At 39.8% G+C, this 14,527-nt stretch overlaps 1 protein-coding gene and 1 pseudogene across 3 annotated transcripts in view; both read left to right on the top strand.

The window, feature by feature from the left end:
- Positions 1 to 14,527, top strand: part of MIGA1 (mitoguardin 1) — a 94,615-nt gene that overhangs the window by 59,342 nt on the left and 20,746 nt on the right. The gene's annotated exons all lie outside the window — the stretch shown is intronic.
- Positions 6,131 to 14,012, top strand: LOC131501051 (small ribosomal subunit protein uS17-like; annotated as a pseudogene).

Here is a 14,527-nt window from a genome sequence, read left to right as displayed (position 1 = left end):
TCTCAGGATCCACATATGAGTGAAAATATATGGTATCTGTCTTTCTCTGCCTGACTTATTTCACTTAGCATAATACTCTCCAGTTCCATCCACGTTGCTACAAATGGCCAGATTTCATTCTTTCCTATTGCCAAATAGTATTCCATTGTATATATAAACCACATCTTCTTAAAAAAAATTTTTTTTTGATGTTTTATTTATTTTTGAGAGAGAGAGAGAGACAGAGCACGAGCGGGGAAGGAACAGAGAGAGAGGGAGACACAGAATCTGAAACAGGCTTCAGGCTCTGAGCTGTCAGCACAAAGCCTGATGTGGGGCTCGAACTCACAAACCGTGAGATCATGACCTGAGCCGAAGCTGGACCTTCAACCTACTGAGCCACCTAGACGCCCCATAAACCACATCTTCTTTATCCATTTGTCAGTTGATGGACATTTAGGCTCTTTCCATAATTTGGCTATTGTTGAAAGTGCTGCTATAAACATTGGGGTACAAGCGCCCCCATGCATCAGCACTCCTGTATCCCTTGGGTAAATTCCTAGCAGTGCTATTGCTAGGTCACAAGGTAGATCTATTTTTTAATTTTTTGAGGAAGCTCCACACTGTTTTCCAGAGAGGCTACACCAGTTTGCATTCCCACCAACAGTGCAAGAGTGTTCCCTGTTTCCATTTATTTTTAATGACATGGGAATGTATGTTAAATGAAAAGTGTGGTATATAAGGCTTTATATAGAGAGTATGATTGTAATTTAGTAATAAGAGAACAGAAAACATGTATGTAGTATATAGTATAAGTGTTTAGGCAGACAAAGAAGAGGTTAGATATAAATACACCAATGTGTAAACAATGGTGATCAATGAATTATAAATTTATGGGCAGTTTGTTTTCTACTGAGATTTAAATTTTGTATCAAAAGAGAATGCTTGCAGGGGCGTCTGCGTGGCCCAGGTGGTTAAGCGACCAACACGTGATTTCAGCTCAGGTCACGATCTCACGGTTCATGGGATCCAGCCCCACATCAGGCTCTAGGCTGGCAGCATGGAGCCTGCCTGAGATTCTCTCTCCTCTCTCTGCACCTGCCCCCTTCTCTCTTTCTTTCTCAAAATAAATAAACATTAAAACAATTTCTTAAAAAAAAGAATACTTGCAGAGTGCACATCTTTTTATACTTTTTTTCTGCTTAAAGTAACTTTAAAAATCACATATGCCCAATTTTATCTTAGAATAATTTTATTTTTATGGTAGATTTTGGATATTAATGCTGTCTTTTTTCGTATAAATAGTATCACACATCTGTAATTCATGCTGTAGTATGGAAAGCTGTAGATATTCTAATACTCTGTACCCTTAGCCTTGATTCTGCCTTTTTTAAAAAATGTTTTTAATGTTTATTTGTTCTTGAGAGAGAGAGAGAGAGAGACAGAGCACGAGTGGGGGAGAGGCAGAGAGAGAGGGGGGGACACGGAATCTGGAGCAGGCTGTTAGCACAGAGCCCGATGTGGGCCTGGACTCACGAATCACAAGATCATGACCTGAACTGAAGTGGGACGCTTAACGACTGAGCCATCCAGGTGCCCCTGATTCTGCCTTTTTTAAAGCTGTGGTGATCATGATCTTTATTCTTCTCAATATTTTTCTTTTATATATATTTTAGCTATTGCTTACAGTATTATCTCCTGAATTACTTACATTTTAACTTATATTTTTATATTTATAAAATAAATATATTTATGTTTGCAATAAAAAGAATTTTGTAAAATTCTTTTCCAGCTTTATTGAAATATAATTGACATATAATGTATAAATTTAAGGTGTCTAATGTGATGATTTGATACACATATATTGTGAAATAATTACCACAGTAAGATTAGTTAATATGTCCATCACCTCACAGGATTATGTGTGTGTGTGTCGGAGAGAGGGGGTGAGAATATTTAAGATTTACTCTCTTAGCAACTTTCCAGTATATAATATAGTATTGTTAACTGTAGTTGCCATGCTCTGCGTTAGATTCTCGACTTTTTCATCTTCTCATTGGAAGTTTTTACCCTTTGACCAACATCTCCCCATTTCCCTCACCCCTCAGCCCCTGGCAACCACCAATGTACTCTCTGTTTCTACGTGTTTAGCTTTTTCAGATTCCACATGTAAATGATAGAATGCAGTATTTGTCTTTCTCTGATTTATTTCACTTAGCATAATGCTGTTAAGGTCCATCCATATTGTTGCAAATGGCAGGATTTCCTTCTCTACCATGGGTGAATAATATACTTTTGTGGCTCAAACCCATGAACCGTGAGATCATGAGCTGAAATTAAAAGTCGGACACCCAACTGGCTGAGCCACCCAGATGCCCTGGATCTTATATTTAACCATTCTGTCACTCTGTCTTTTGATTGGAGGGTTAACTCCATTTGCTTTCTTAGTAATTATTGATAGGTATGTACTTACTGTCATTTTGTTACTTGTTTTATGGTTGTTTTGTAGTTCTCTGTTCCTTTCTCTTTTCTCTCAAGGATTGCTGGTTTTATTTAGTGATATACTTGGATTCCATTCTCTCTATTTTTTGCATATGTATTACTGGTTTCTGATTTGTGGTTACCATTAGTTTTGTAATAACATGCATATAGCAGTCTATATTAAGTTGATGGTCATTAAAGTTTAACCCATTCTTTACTTCTCTCTCCCTCGCCCCCTGCTACATTTTAGGTAGATGGTGTCATGGTTTATATTCTTTTATTTTGTGAGTCCCTTGACTGATTTTTATAGATATATTTATTTGTACTGCTTTTGTGCTCCCTACTTTTTCTTACTCCTGCATATGGTCTTTCCACTTAAAGAGCCCCCTTTAATATTTCTTGTAGGGCTGGTTTAGTAGTCATGAATTCCTTTTAATTTTTGTTTTTCTAGGAAACTCTTTATTTCTCCTTCTATTCTAAATGATAGCCTTGCTGGGTTGAGTATTCTTGGGTGCAGAGCTTTTTTTTTTTTTTTTTTTTCTTTCAGTGCTTTCAATATATCATGGTTCTCCCTCCAGCCTGCAAAGTTTCTGGCACAAAAAATCAGCTGATAGCCATTTGGGGTTTCCCTTGTATGTAACTATTTTATTTTCTCTTGCTGCTTTAAAAATTCTCTCTTTATCTCTACTTTTTGCCATTTTAATTACTATGTGTCTTGATGTGGGCCTTCTTAGGTTGATCTTGGGTTGGGGGCTCTCAGTGCCTCTTGGATCTGACTGTCTGCTTCCTTCCTCAGATTCAGGAATTTTCAGCTATTATTTCTTCAAATATATTTTCTGCCCTTTCCCCCCACCCCTTCTCCTTCTGGGATCCTTACAATGTGAATGTTATTATGCTTGATGGTGTTGGCTGAGTTCCTTTAGTCTGTTTTCATTTATTATTGTTATTTTTCCTCTCTCCTGTTCAGCTTGATGGCTTTCCATCATTCTGTCTTCCACGTCACTGATTTGTTCTTCTGCTTCCTGTAATCCTGTATTTATTCCATCTAATGTTTTTTGGGGGAAAGGGAGAGAGAAAGAGAGACCGTGTGCATGTGAGTGGAAGAGGGAGAGAGAATCTCAAACAGGCTTCTCACCCAGTCGGGAGCCCAGTGTGAGGCTTGATCTCATGACTGTGAGATCATGACCTGAGCTGAAATCAAGAATTAGACACCCAACTGACTGAGCCACTCAGGCGCCCCCATCTAGTATATTTTTAATTTCGATTATGGAGTCCTTCATCTCTGATTGATTCTTTTTTATGTTTTCTATTTGTTTTTTGAGGGTCTCAGTGAGGTCTTCCACTCTCTCTCAAGTCCAGTGAGTGTCTTTATGGCCATTACTTTAAATTCTTTATCAGGCATATTACTTATCTCTATTTTATTTAGCTCACTTACTGTGATTTTGTCCTGTTCTTTCATTTGGTACATATTCCTCTGTGTCTTCATTTTGTCTAATTCTCTGTGTCTAGTTTTATGTATAAGTCAGCTCTATCTCCTGAGTAGTGGGCCTATTTTGTATGGAACCACAAAAGACCCTGAATAACCAAAGTAATATTGAAGAAGAAAACCAAAGAGGGAGGCATCACAATCCCAGACTCAGCCTCTACTACAAAGCAGACACGTATTGGCACAAAAACAGACACGTAGACCAATGGCATAGAATAGAGAATCCAGAATTGGACCCACAAATGTATGGCCAACTAATCTTTGACAAAGCAGGAAAGAGCATCCAATGGAAAAAAGACAGTCTCTTTAGCAAATGGTGCTAGGAGAACTGGATAGCAACATGCTATGAATGAAACTAGGCCACCTTCTTACACCATACACAAAAATAAACTCAGAATGGGTGAAAGACCTAAATGTGAGATAGGAAACTATCAAAACCCTAGAGGAGAAAGCAGGCAACAACCTCTTTGACCTCAGCCGCAGCAATTTCTTACTTGACACATCTCCAAAGGCAAGGGAATTAAAAGCAAAAATGAACTATTAGTACCTCATCAAGATAAAAAGCTTCTGCACTGCAAAAGAAACAGTCAACAAAACTAAAAGGCAATGGGTGGAATGGGAAAATGACATTTGCAAATGACATATCAGATAAAGGGCTAGTATCCAAAATCTATAAAGAATTTACCAAACTCCACACCTGAAAAACAAATAATCCAGTGAAGAAATGGGCAGAAGACATGAATAGACACTTTTCCAAAGAAGACATCCAGATGGCCAACAGACACATGAAACGATGCTCAACGTCACTCCTCATCAGGGAAATACAAATCAAAAGCACACTGATATACCACCTCACACTGGTCAGAGTGGCTAAAATGAACAAATCAGGAGACTATAGATGCTGACGAGGATGTGGAGAAATGGGAACCCTCTTGCACTGTTGGTGGGAATGCAGACTGGTGCAACCACTCTGGAAAACAGTATGGAGGTGCTTCAAAAAATTAAAAATAGAACTACCCTATGACCCAGCAATAGTACTACTAGGAATTTACCCAAGGGATACAGGAGTGCTGATTATAGGGGCACATGTACCCCAACATTTATAGCAGCGCTTTCAACAATAGCCAAATTATGGAAAGAGCCTAAATGTCCATCAAATGATGAATGGATAAAGAAGACGTGGTTTATATATACAATGGAATACTACTTGGCAATGAGAAAGAATGAAATCATGCCATTTGCAGCAATGTGGGTGGAACTGGAAGATACTATGCTGAGTGAAATAAGTCAGTCAGAGAAGGACAGATACCATATTTTTCACTCATATGTGGATCTTGAGAAACTTAACAGAAGACCATGGGGGAAGTGACAGGGAAAAAAAATAGTCACAAACAGAGAGGGAAGGAGGCACACCACAAGAGACTCTTAAATACAGAGAACAAACTGAGGGTGGATGGTGGGGGCAGGGGGAGAGGGGAAATGGGTGATGGGCATTGAGGAGGGCACTTGTTGGGATGAGCACTGGGTGTTGTATGTAAGCCAATTTGACAATAAATTATATTAAAAAAAAAAAAAAAGAAACTGAAAAACAACAACAAAGTAGTGGGCTTATGAAGAAGAGGTTCTGTAGTGCCCTGTAATGCAGTGTTCCCTGTTGACCACAACCTGATGCTTCAGGAGTGTCTCCTATGTGTATTGCTAGTGCTCTGCTGTTGTGGGTAAGCCTCTGTTGCCTTCAGTCCAATTGTCTGATGTGGCTCTCTTTGCCTGTTATGGGCAGGGTTTGGTCCCTAAGTTGTTAGTGGGCCAGTCTGGGGCCTTGGGCTTGAGTTGGGTCAGACCAGGCGTTTGCCAGAGATACAGTAGCACTGAACTGCAGGGCACTTTCCCTGTGTTGTCCCCTGAGAAGCTTTCACTATTGGGCAGGTCCTGTAGTCAGACCTGATGTCTGTCCCCATCCCATGCTGGAGCCACATTCAGACTGTTACATGGGGTTTTTTCCCCCCTTCTCCTGGAGCTAGAGTCACTTTGGAGTGGTGCTGGCCCCTGTCAGGGCTGCTTGCAGACTGCCAGGCTCATGGCATCACTTTGGATGGACTCCATTCAAGTGCATATTGGAGGGGATAGGACCCAGGAGAACACAGGGTCAGAGTGGTGTGTTAGCAGTGTTTGTGCAGGTCTGCTATGAGAAGAGACGTGGAGGAAGACCTTGTTGGAGAGGACGTGTCTGCAGGAGAATGCCAGGGCAGGGTACACTGTTAGCAAGTTATTGTGGAATACTGGTGCTTCACTGGTTACTGCAGGTGTCCATGTGTCTAGGCTGGGTGGTGGGAAAGGGGAATTGTGCCTGCCAGCTCCTTTGTTTGAGAATTCTCCCAAAGACCGCTGCCCCTCCAGCACATGCTCTGAGATTAGTAAACAAATCTCCCTCCCGGATACTCCAGGCATTTTTCAAAGTGCTGCTTCTATGCAGTATCTCAGTGGGCTGTTTATTGTGCTGTCTCTTTAAGGGTGAGGACTCAGTTTGCTGTTTCCTTCTGGCTCATATAGACCCAAGTTGCAGGTGTTAAGCTCTGCCAATAGTAAGAACTTGTGAAATGTGGACCAAAGCCACTGGTTGTTTTACTCTGAAGGTTTAGGTGGCTTGGGTGTTGGGTGTGAGGATCTTTTTCTCTCCCTTGTCCATGTTGGTGGTATCCCTACATCTCATGAACAGTCCTGTGAGTCCATTTAGCTCCTGACTGCTTCTCTACCTCTCCTACCCATTTTGATGTGGCCTCGTCTCTACATTTAGCTGCAGAGAGTTTGTTTTGCCAGTCTTCAGTCATTTTTTGGGTTATTTACATTGATGTGGGTATTATCTAGTTGTATCCCTGGGATGAAGTAAGCGTAAGATCTTCTTACCCTGCCATGTTCCTCTTAATTTTTCTTTCTGATTGATTGCTGTGAGTGTACAGAAATGTAACTAATTTTTATATCTTGCCTTTGTATCCTGCAACTTTATCAAATTTGTTTATTAGTTCTGGGGCGCCTGGGTGGCTCAGTCGGTTGAGCGTCCAACTTTGGCTCAGGTCATGATCTCACAGCTCGTGAGTTCGAGCCCCGCGTCGGGCTCTGTGCTGACAGCTCGGAGCCTGGAGCCTGCTTCGGATTCTGTGCCTCCCTCTCTCTCTGCCCCAACCCACTCGCATTCTGTCTTGGTCTCTCTCAAAAATAAATAAACATTAAAAATTTTTTTTCAATTAAAAAATTGTTTATTAGTTCTAACAGTTTTTTGGTAATCTTTTAAGATTTTCTATTTTATTTAAGTTTTTTTTAAACGTTTATTTAAAAAAAAATTTTTTTTTTAACATTTCATTTTTGAAAGGCAGAGAGACAGAGTGCAAATGGGAGAGGGGCAGAGAGAGAGGGAGACACAGAAACAGAAGCAGGCTCCAGGCTCCTAGCTGTCAGCACAGAGCCCGACACGGGGCTCGAACTCACGGACCACGAGATCATGACCTGAGCCGAAGTCGGCCGCCCAACCAACTGAGCCACCCAGGCGCCCCTTAAACATTTATTTTTGAGAGAGATAGATTGAGAGCAAGCAGGGGAAGGGCAGAGAGCGAGGGGGACTCCATGCTGACAGCAGAGAGCCCAACGCAGGGCTCAAACTCACAAACCATGAGATCATGACCTGAGCTGAAGTTGGACGCTTAACTGACTGGGGCACCCAGGTGCCCCTAAGATTTTCTATATATAGGATTATATCACGTGCATACAGAGACAGTTTTACTTTTTTCTTTCCAATTTGGATGCCTTTTCTTTTTTTTTCTTGCCTGATTGCTCTGGCTCAAACTTCAGTGCTATGTTAAATAGGAGTGGTGAGACTGGGCACCCTTGTCTTGGTCTTAGAGGAAAAGCTTTCAGTCTTTTACCTTTTTTTTTTTTTAAGACATTTTCTTTTTTCTTTTTAAGGTTATTTATTTTGAGAGAGAGAGAGAGAGAGAGAGACAGAGCAGAGCACATGAGGAGGGGAGGGGCACAGAAAGAGGGAGAGAGTGAGAAAGAGAGAATCCCAAGCAGGCTTCAGACTGCCAGCGCAGAGCCCAACATGGGGCTCAAACCCACAAACTGTGAGATCATGACCTGAGCCGATGTCAAGAACTGGATGCTTAACTGACTGAGCCACCCAGGTGCCCCCAGTCTTTTACTATTGAGTATGATATTTACTATGGCTTGTCATATATGACTTTTATTGTGTTGAGGTATGTTTTTCCTGTACCAAATTTGTTGAGATTTTTTATCATAAAAGGATGTTCTTTTTTGTCAACTACTTTTTATCTTTCTGTTCTGTAGATGCTTATGTCCTAGATGATTTACAAGAATTGTTAGTTACTTTGCATTTTTCTGTTGTGAGGAACGATGTACCTAATTGCTCCAAAGTTTCTTCAAAATATGCAACTTTAAAAAATATTATTTTGCCAAGTGTTTATTATACTTACTTAGTTGTTTAATTTACAAAGTTTTGATAAAAAGAATCCTTATGGAGGGGCTCCTGGGTGACTCAGTCACTTAAGTGTCCAACTTTGGCTCAGGTCATGATCTCACGGTTCATGGGTTTGAGCCCTGTGTCGGGCTCTGTGCTGACAGCTCAGAGCCTAGAGCCTGCTTCAGATTCTGTGTCTCCTTCTCTCTCTGCCCCTCCCTGCTCATGCCCTGTCACTCACTCACTCTCTCTCTCTCTTTCTCTCTGAAAAATAAATAAATATTTAAAAAAAAAAAACCTTATGGAAAACAAAATACATGAATACCACAAGAAGGGCTCAACATTTGGGAAACATCCTAGGAATGTTTCTAGGGCATACATGTATGATCTTGGAATGTAAATGTTCCAAGATAAGTTCTTTTCTAAGAAATGCTTGTTAAATTATTTTTAATTGCATGTACTATATGCCAGATATTTAACTTAGGGAAAACCATTTTAATGAAGAAAGTTATTAAGAAAATCTGAACTCCTTGGGAAGTAGACAGTTTGTGAATAATTGAAAGATTTATTCAGAATTACCAGGAAGATTTCTTACCTATTTAGATTAAAGAAATCCTGGCATAGACTTTTCTCTAAGCTAGGTCAGTCATTTGTGAAAGTGATTAACAAGATTTTCCTATATAAGCTTTGCCAAACATTGGTTTGGAACTACAGCCTGTTTTCTCTGAAAAGTCTTTTTTTAATAATAGATTTACTGAGAATAACTCACATGCTATAAAATTTTTTAAAGTGTACAGTTCAGTGGATTTTAGTATATTCACAGTTGTGCTACCAGTAACACTTTCTACTTCCAGAACATTTTTATCACTCCAAAAAGAAACCTCCACCTATTAGTAATCACTTCCTGCTCTTTCCTAACCCCCACCCTTGGCAAGTACTAATCTACCTCTGCTCTGTGGATTTGCCTATTCTGGACATTTCATATAAATAAAATCATGCAATATGTGACCTTTTGTTTTTGATGTTCTTTCACTTGGCATAATGGTTTCAAGTTCTTTTTTTTTTTTTTTAATTTTTTTTTTAAAATTTTTTTTTTTTTTTTTCAATGTTTTTTATTTATTTTTGGGACAGAGAGACACAGAGCATGAACGGGGGAGGGGCAGAGAGAGAGGGAGACACAGAATTGGAAACAGGCTCCAGGCTCCGAGCTGTCAGCACAGAGCCCGACGCGGGGCTCGAACTCACAGACGCGAGATCGTGACCTGGCTGAAGTCGGCCGCTTAACCGACTGCGCCACCCAGGCGCCCCTTTTTTAATTTTTTTTTAACGTTTATTTATTTTTGAGACAGAGAGAGACAGAGCATGAACGGGGGAGGGTCAGAGAGAGGGAGACACAGAATCTGAAACAGACTCCAGGCTCTGAGCTGTCAGCACAGAGCCCGATGCGGGGCTCAAACTCACAGACCGCGAGATCATGACCTGAGCCGAAGTCGGCCACTTAACCGACTGAGCCACCCAGGCGCCCCTGGTTTCAAGTTCTGAAAAGTTTTTTTAATGTTAGTGTACCACTGCATTGAGTGCTCCTAGCTCTCCCATCTGTTAAAGAGATTGTCATTAATAGGTAGAAACTAATACTGCAAAGAGTAATTTTTAGCTGTGGATTCAGTGTTTCTTAGAATTAACACTCTGCAGCATGTGTTTGTATTTAATTTATAAATTATAGGGTGCTCTTTAAGGGGAAAATTTTATTTCTTATAATCCAGATACTTCTACTCATATGCTAAATGGAAGCTTGGAAAGTGTTTTAATACCCACCTCTCTGACTTGATAGCACTTATTGATAGCAATCCAAAATAATGCACTAATTATAATATATAAAATGATAAGGATAAATATTTAGAATAATCATAATCTGAAAAGAGAAAGCTGTATCTGCCATTTAAAATTTCTATTTTTTTAAAAATAAAGTTTACTTATTTTGAGAGAGAGCTAGAGAGAGGAAAGAGCGGGGAAGGGGCAAAGAGCGGGAGAGAGAGAGAGAGAGAAAATCCCAAGCACGGAGCCCAACACGGGGCTCGAACCCACAAACCGTGAGATAATGACCTGAGCTGAAACCAAGAGCCAGACTCTTAACTGACTGAGACACCTAGGCGCCCCTAAAATTTCTATTTCTTGAATTATTTTCCTTTCTCTGGGGTCAATTTTGTCTGTCGTGGGCTTTCATTCTTGTGCTGATGATTTTCTTCTCAAATTTGAAAGCTTAATTGGTGACTGAATTGATGTTCTTAGATAGATTGTGTAGGTTTACAGTGTTTTATGATGTTTGTCTCTCCTATGAACAGGAAGACTAACGAGACTTCTTTGAGGTGTGTTGATTGGCAAGCTTTTCTTTACCCAGACAGATCAGATCATTTTTAAAGGGAAATGTTATCTGGTTGAAAATTTGTTTTTCTATAAGCTGTCCTCCTATTCAGTGATGAAGGGGAGAGCAGGAATTACAATGATATGTGGGATTACTATACTTGTTTGTACACAGACTTTCATTTAACCTGCCATTTTTAATCCCTTTTTAAATCCTGTCCCATACCTGCCTTGCTTCAAGCCTGGTGCTCTTTTGAGCCTCTGCTTAGCAAATGTCTCTCCCTTGATTATGTCTTCTCTTAAATGTATTCTGTACTATGAGTTCCTCGTCATTTCTCATCTGTCCACACACTTCCATTTGCTTTTCAGTTTTTTGAAATCTGTGTCTTTCTTTTTTGTTAGTATTGTTCTCACCATTATGTGTGTTAGTTATATGTTGCTGTGTAATAAATTACCTAAAACTTATTGTCTTAAATCAACAATAGGATTCAGGTGTGGAGTGGGGCTGGGGCCAAAGCTGTGAAGACCCCCAGGCCTCAGGGGCAAGTCCTGGATAGCGGGACTCCACCCCAATTTGAGGTTTAATTCTGGGTGTCCTTGATTTTTGGGGGATTAAGTTGGGCAGAGGGTATATGTCTTTGCCTTAGTCTAGTAATTAGAGCCTTTTAAATCCTGGGGGCTCCATTCTTGGGCTCTAATGGAGGCTCAAGTGTTTGGGAAATTATTTTCTTTCTTTCTTTCTTTCTTTCTTTCTTTCTTTCTTTCTTTCTTTCTTTCTTTCTTATTTAATTTTTTATATTAAAAATTTTTTAATGTTTATTTAATTTTGAGAGAGAGAGAGAGAGAGAATGCAAGCAGGGGAGGGACAGAGAGAGAGGGAGACACAGAATCTGAAGCAGGTTCCAGGCTCTGAACTGTCAGCACAGAGCCAGATACAGGGCTCGAACTTATGAACCACGAGATAATGATCTGAGCTGAAGTCAGACGTTTAACTGACTGAGCCACCCAGATGCCCTCTTTTTTATATTAAAATTTTTTTTAATATTAAAAAATTTTTAATATTTAGAGAGAGAGAGAGAGAGAGAAACAGAGTGTAAACAGGGGAAGGGCAGAGAGAGAGGGAGACATAGCATCTGAAGCAGGCTCCAGGCTCCAAGCTGTCAGTACAGAGCCAGACATAGGATTCAAAGTCATGAACTGTGAGATCACAAACTGAGCTGAAGTTGGACGCTTAACCAACTGAGCCACCCAGGCACTCTGGGAGTTATTTTCTTTCTTTTTTGTTTTTTAATTTTTTTTTAATTTTAATTTTTGAGAGAGACAGAGACAGACTGTGAGCAGGGGAGGGACACAGAGACAGGGAGACAGAGAATCTATAGCAGGCTCCAGACTCTGAGCTGTCAGCACAGAGCCCAATGCGGGGCTCGAACTCACAAACCGTGTGAGATCATGACCTGAGTCGAAGTTGGACACTTAACCCACTGAGCCACCCAGGCGCCCCTCTGGGAATTATTTTCTTAAAATTCAAGTTTTATGGGATGGTTTGTTAGAAGTCTTAGGCCTTAGGGTTAGTCCTGTCAGATTGAGTCTTAAGGGCTAGTCCAAGGAACCCTTTGTTTTGGTATTTAATTCTGACCCTGCATATATTAGATAAGGAGTATCTTCTGGGCTTACCAGCCTACCAAAAGCAGCTGAACATCTCTCAAAATAAGAGAGTCCTGCTTGGAAAAATCAGCAAGGAGAAGAATACTACAAGAACATTGGTCTGGGCTTCAAGATGGCCAGGGAGGCCACTGAAGGCATCTACATTAACAAGAAATGCCCTTTATTGGCCAAAGGGACAGATCCTATTTGGTATAGTGACCAAGATGAAGATGCAGGGGACTGTTGTCACCTGCCAAGACTACCTTCACTATGTCCAAAAGTACAAGTGCATTGAGAAGTGCCCTAAGAATATGTCTGTGCCCCTGTCCTCCTGCTTTGGAGACATTGAGATCAGTGACACAGTCTCACTGGGCAAGTGTTGGCCCTTGAGCAAGACCATGTGCTTTGATGTGCTTGAGGTCAGCAAAGCCACAGACACCAGGAAGCAGTTCCAGAAATTGTGAGACTAGACACCTGTCCGCTCCCCCAAATGAAGTATTTTCCCATTCAAAAACAACAGTAAACATTTACTATTTCATCAATCTGGAGGGCCAAAAATTTGGAAGTGGCTTATCTAGGTGGTCTGGCTTGAGGTCTTTTGTGAAGTTGTGATCAGGTATATTGGCTGGGGCTATAGTCATCTGAAGGTTTGGCTGGAGCTAGAGAATCTGCTTCCAAGATAGCTCACTTTCTGCATGTTGGTGCTACCTGTTGTTAGAAGTCCTAAGTTGCTTACTTAAGACTTCTCTACAGAACTGCTTAAGTGTCATCACATTTGAGACCTGACTTCCTCCAGAAGAAGTGACCCAAAAGAGAATGAGATGAAAGCAGTGATTGTTATGATCTAGCCTCAGAATTCACATTCACCATTTCTATAGTATGCTGTTAATTACACAGGTTGGCCCTATTCAGTGTGAAATGAGGTACGAGTACCAGAAAGAGAGTCATTGAGGGCTATTTTGGAGCGTGGTTATTGTGGGTGTATTTCCCTTTTAATTTCTTTTGTGAGATAAGGAGAAACAGCCTGCTTTCTTTAGCTCTAAGTCCTATTTGTAATTTTAGGTCGTTGGTTTGAAAGGAAAATGTAAGCATATTAAAAAAAATAGTCCATATTAAAATGGCACTTAGCCTATTTCATGACCCAACTTATATAGTTTTAGGACTTTGGACATTTCTTTCATGGGTGTTCAGAGCCTTAAAAAAATATTAAGGCTTTTAAAAATATTAGTTCACATTCAGCAAAGTCATTGCTTGCTAAGGAAGACCCATCCAACACATGGAGAACAAAAGAGAAGTAATTTAGGATGTTGGAAATCTGCAGCTAATGAAGCACTGGTTGCTTCATTTGTGGGTTTTGTCTGTTTTTATTGTTGCTGCTGTTATTGACTTATTTGATTTCTTATATGGTAATTTTTATAGTACTTGTGAACTATGGGAGATAACTAATGAGGCAGGATGGTGCTTTGGTATAAATGAATATAATATTACTTTTCTTTTAAAAAATATTAAAATGAGTTTTTGAAATGTGCCCTTTGGGGGAAGAATAATTTAGAAATAAAGGACATTTCAAACTTTGGCTAGCAAAAAAAAACAAACAAACAAACCCAAAACTCTTTTTCATGATAAATTGTACATTTCCACATGATAAATTGTACATTTCCATATGCTGGAATTAAACTGTGTTACTGACCTCTGCTTCAGAAATAACATTTCAGCTATAGTAAAATGTTAATCTTTTTCTGAAACTTAAAAAAAAAAATTGGGGGAATTTTGTCAAAAAATTCCCCCTATAAGATATATTGTAAAATGAGGATTTAGCCATCATTTTAATAGTTTGCTTTTTGCTCTATGAAATTTAATATTGATACTGTAAATTAATGTCTCTGGGTTGTCATCATGTCTTAAGAAGGACTGATGATACCGTTAGTATCAAATCTTCATTATGATCTATTTTCACAACTGCAAGCTTATCTCAAGAGACTTCTTTAAACAATCACTTTAGCCAAACCAACGAATAAGCAAGGTAGACCAATAAATCAAGACTCGACTCTGGAATCTGTCATTGTTGGATTTATTCATTTCTTATTAGTATAAATTATTTTATGTAA

This window comes from Neofelis nebulosa, chromosome 2 (genome assembly GCF_028018385.1).
Source record: "Neofelis nebulosa isolate mNeoNeb1 chromosome 2, mNeoNeb1.pri, whole genome shotgun sequence".
Taxonomy (NCBI): Eukaryota; Metazoa; Chordata; class Mammalia; order Carnivora; family Felidae; genus Neofelis; species Neofelis nebulosa.
This window is presented reverse-complemented; position numbering and strand designations above follow the sequence as displayed.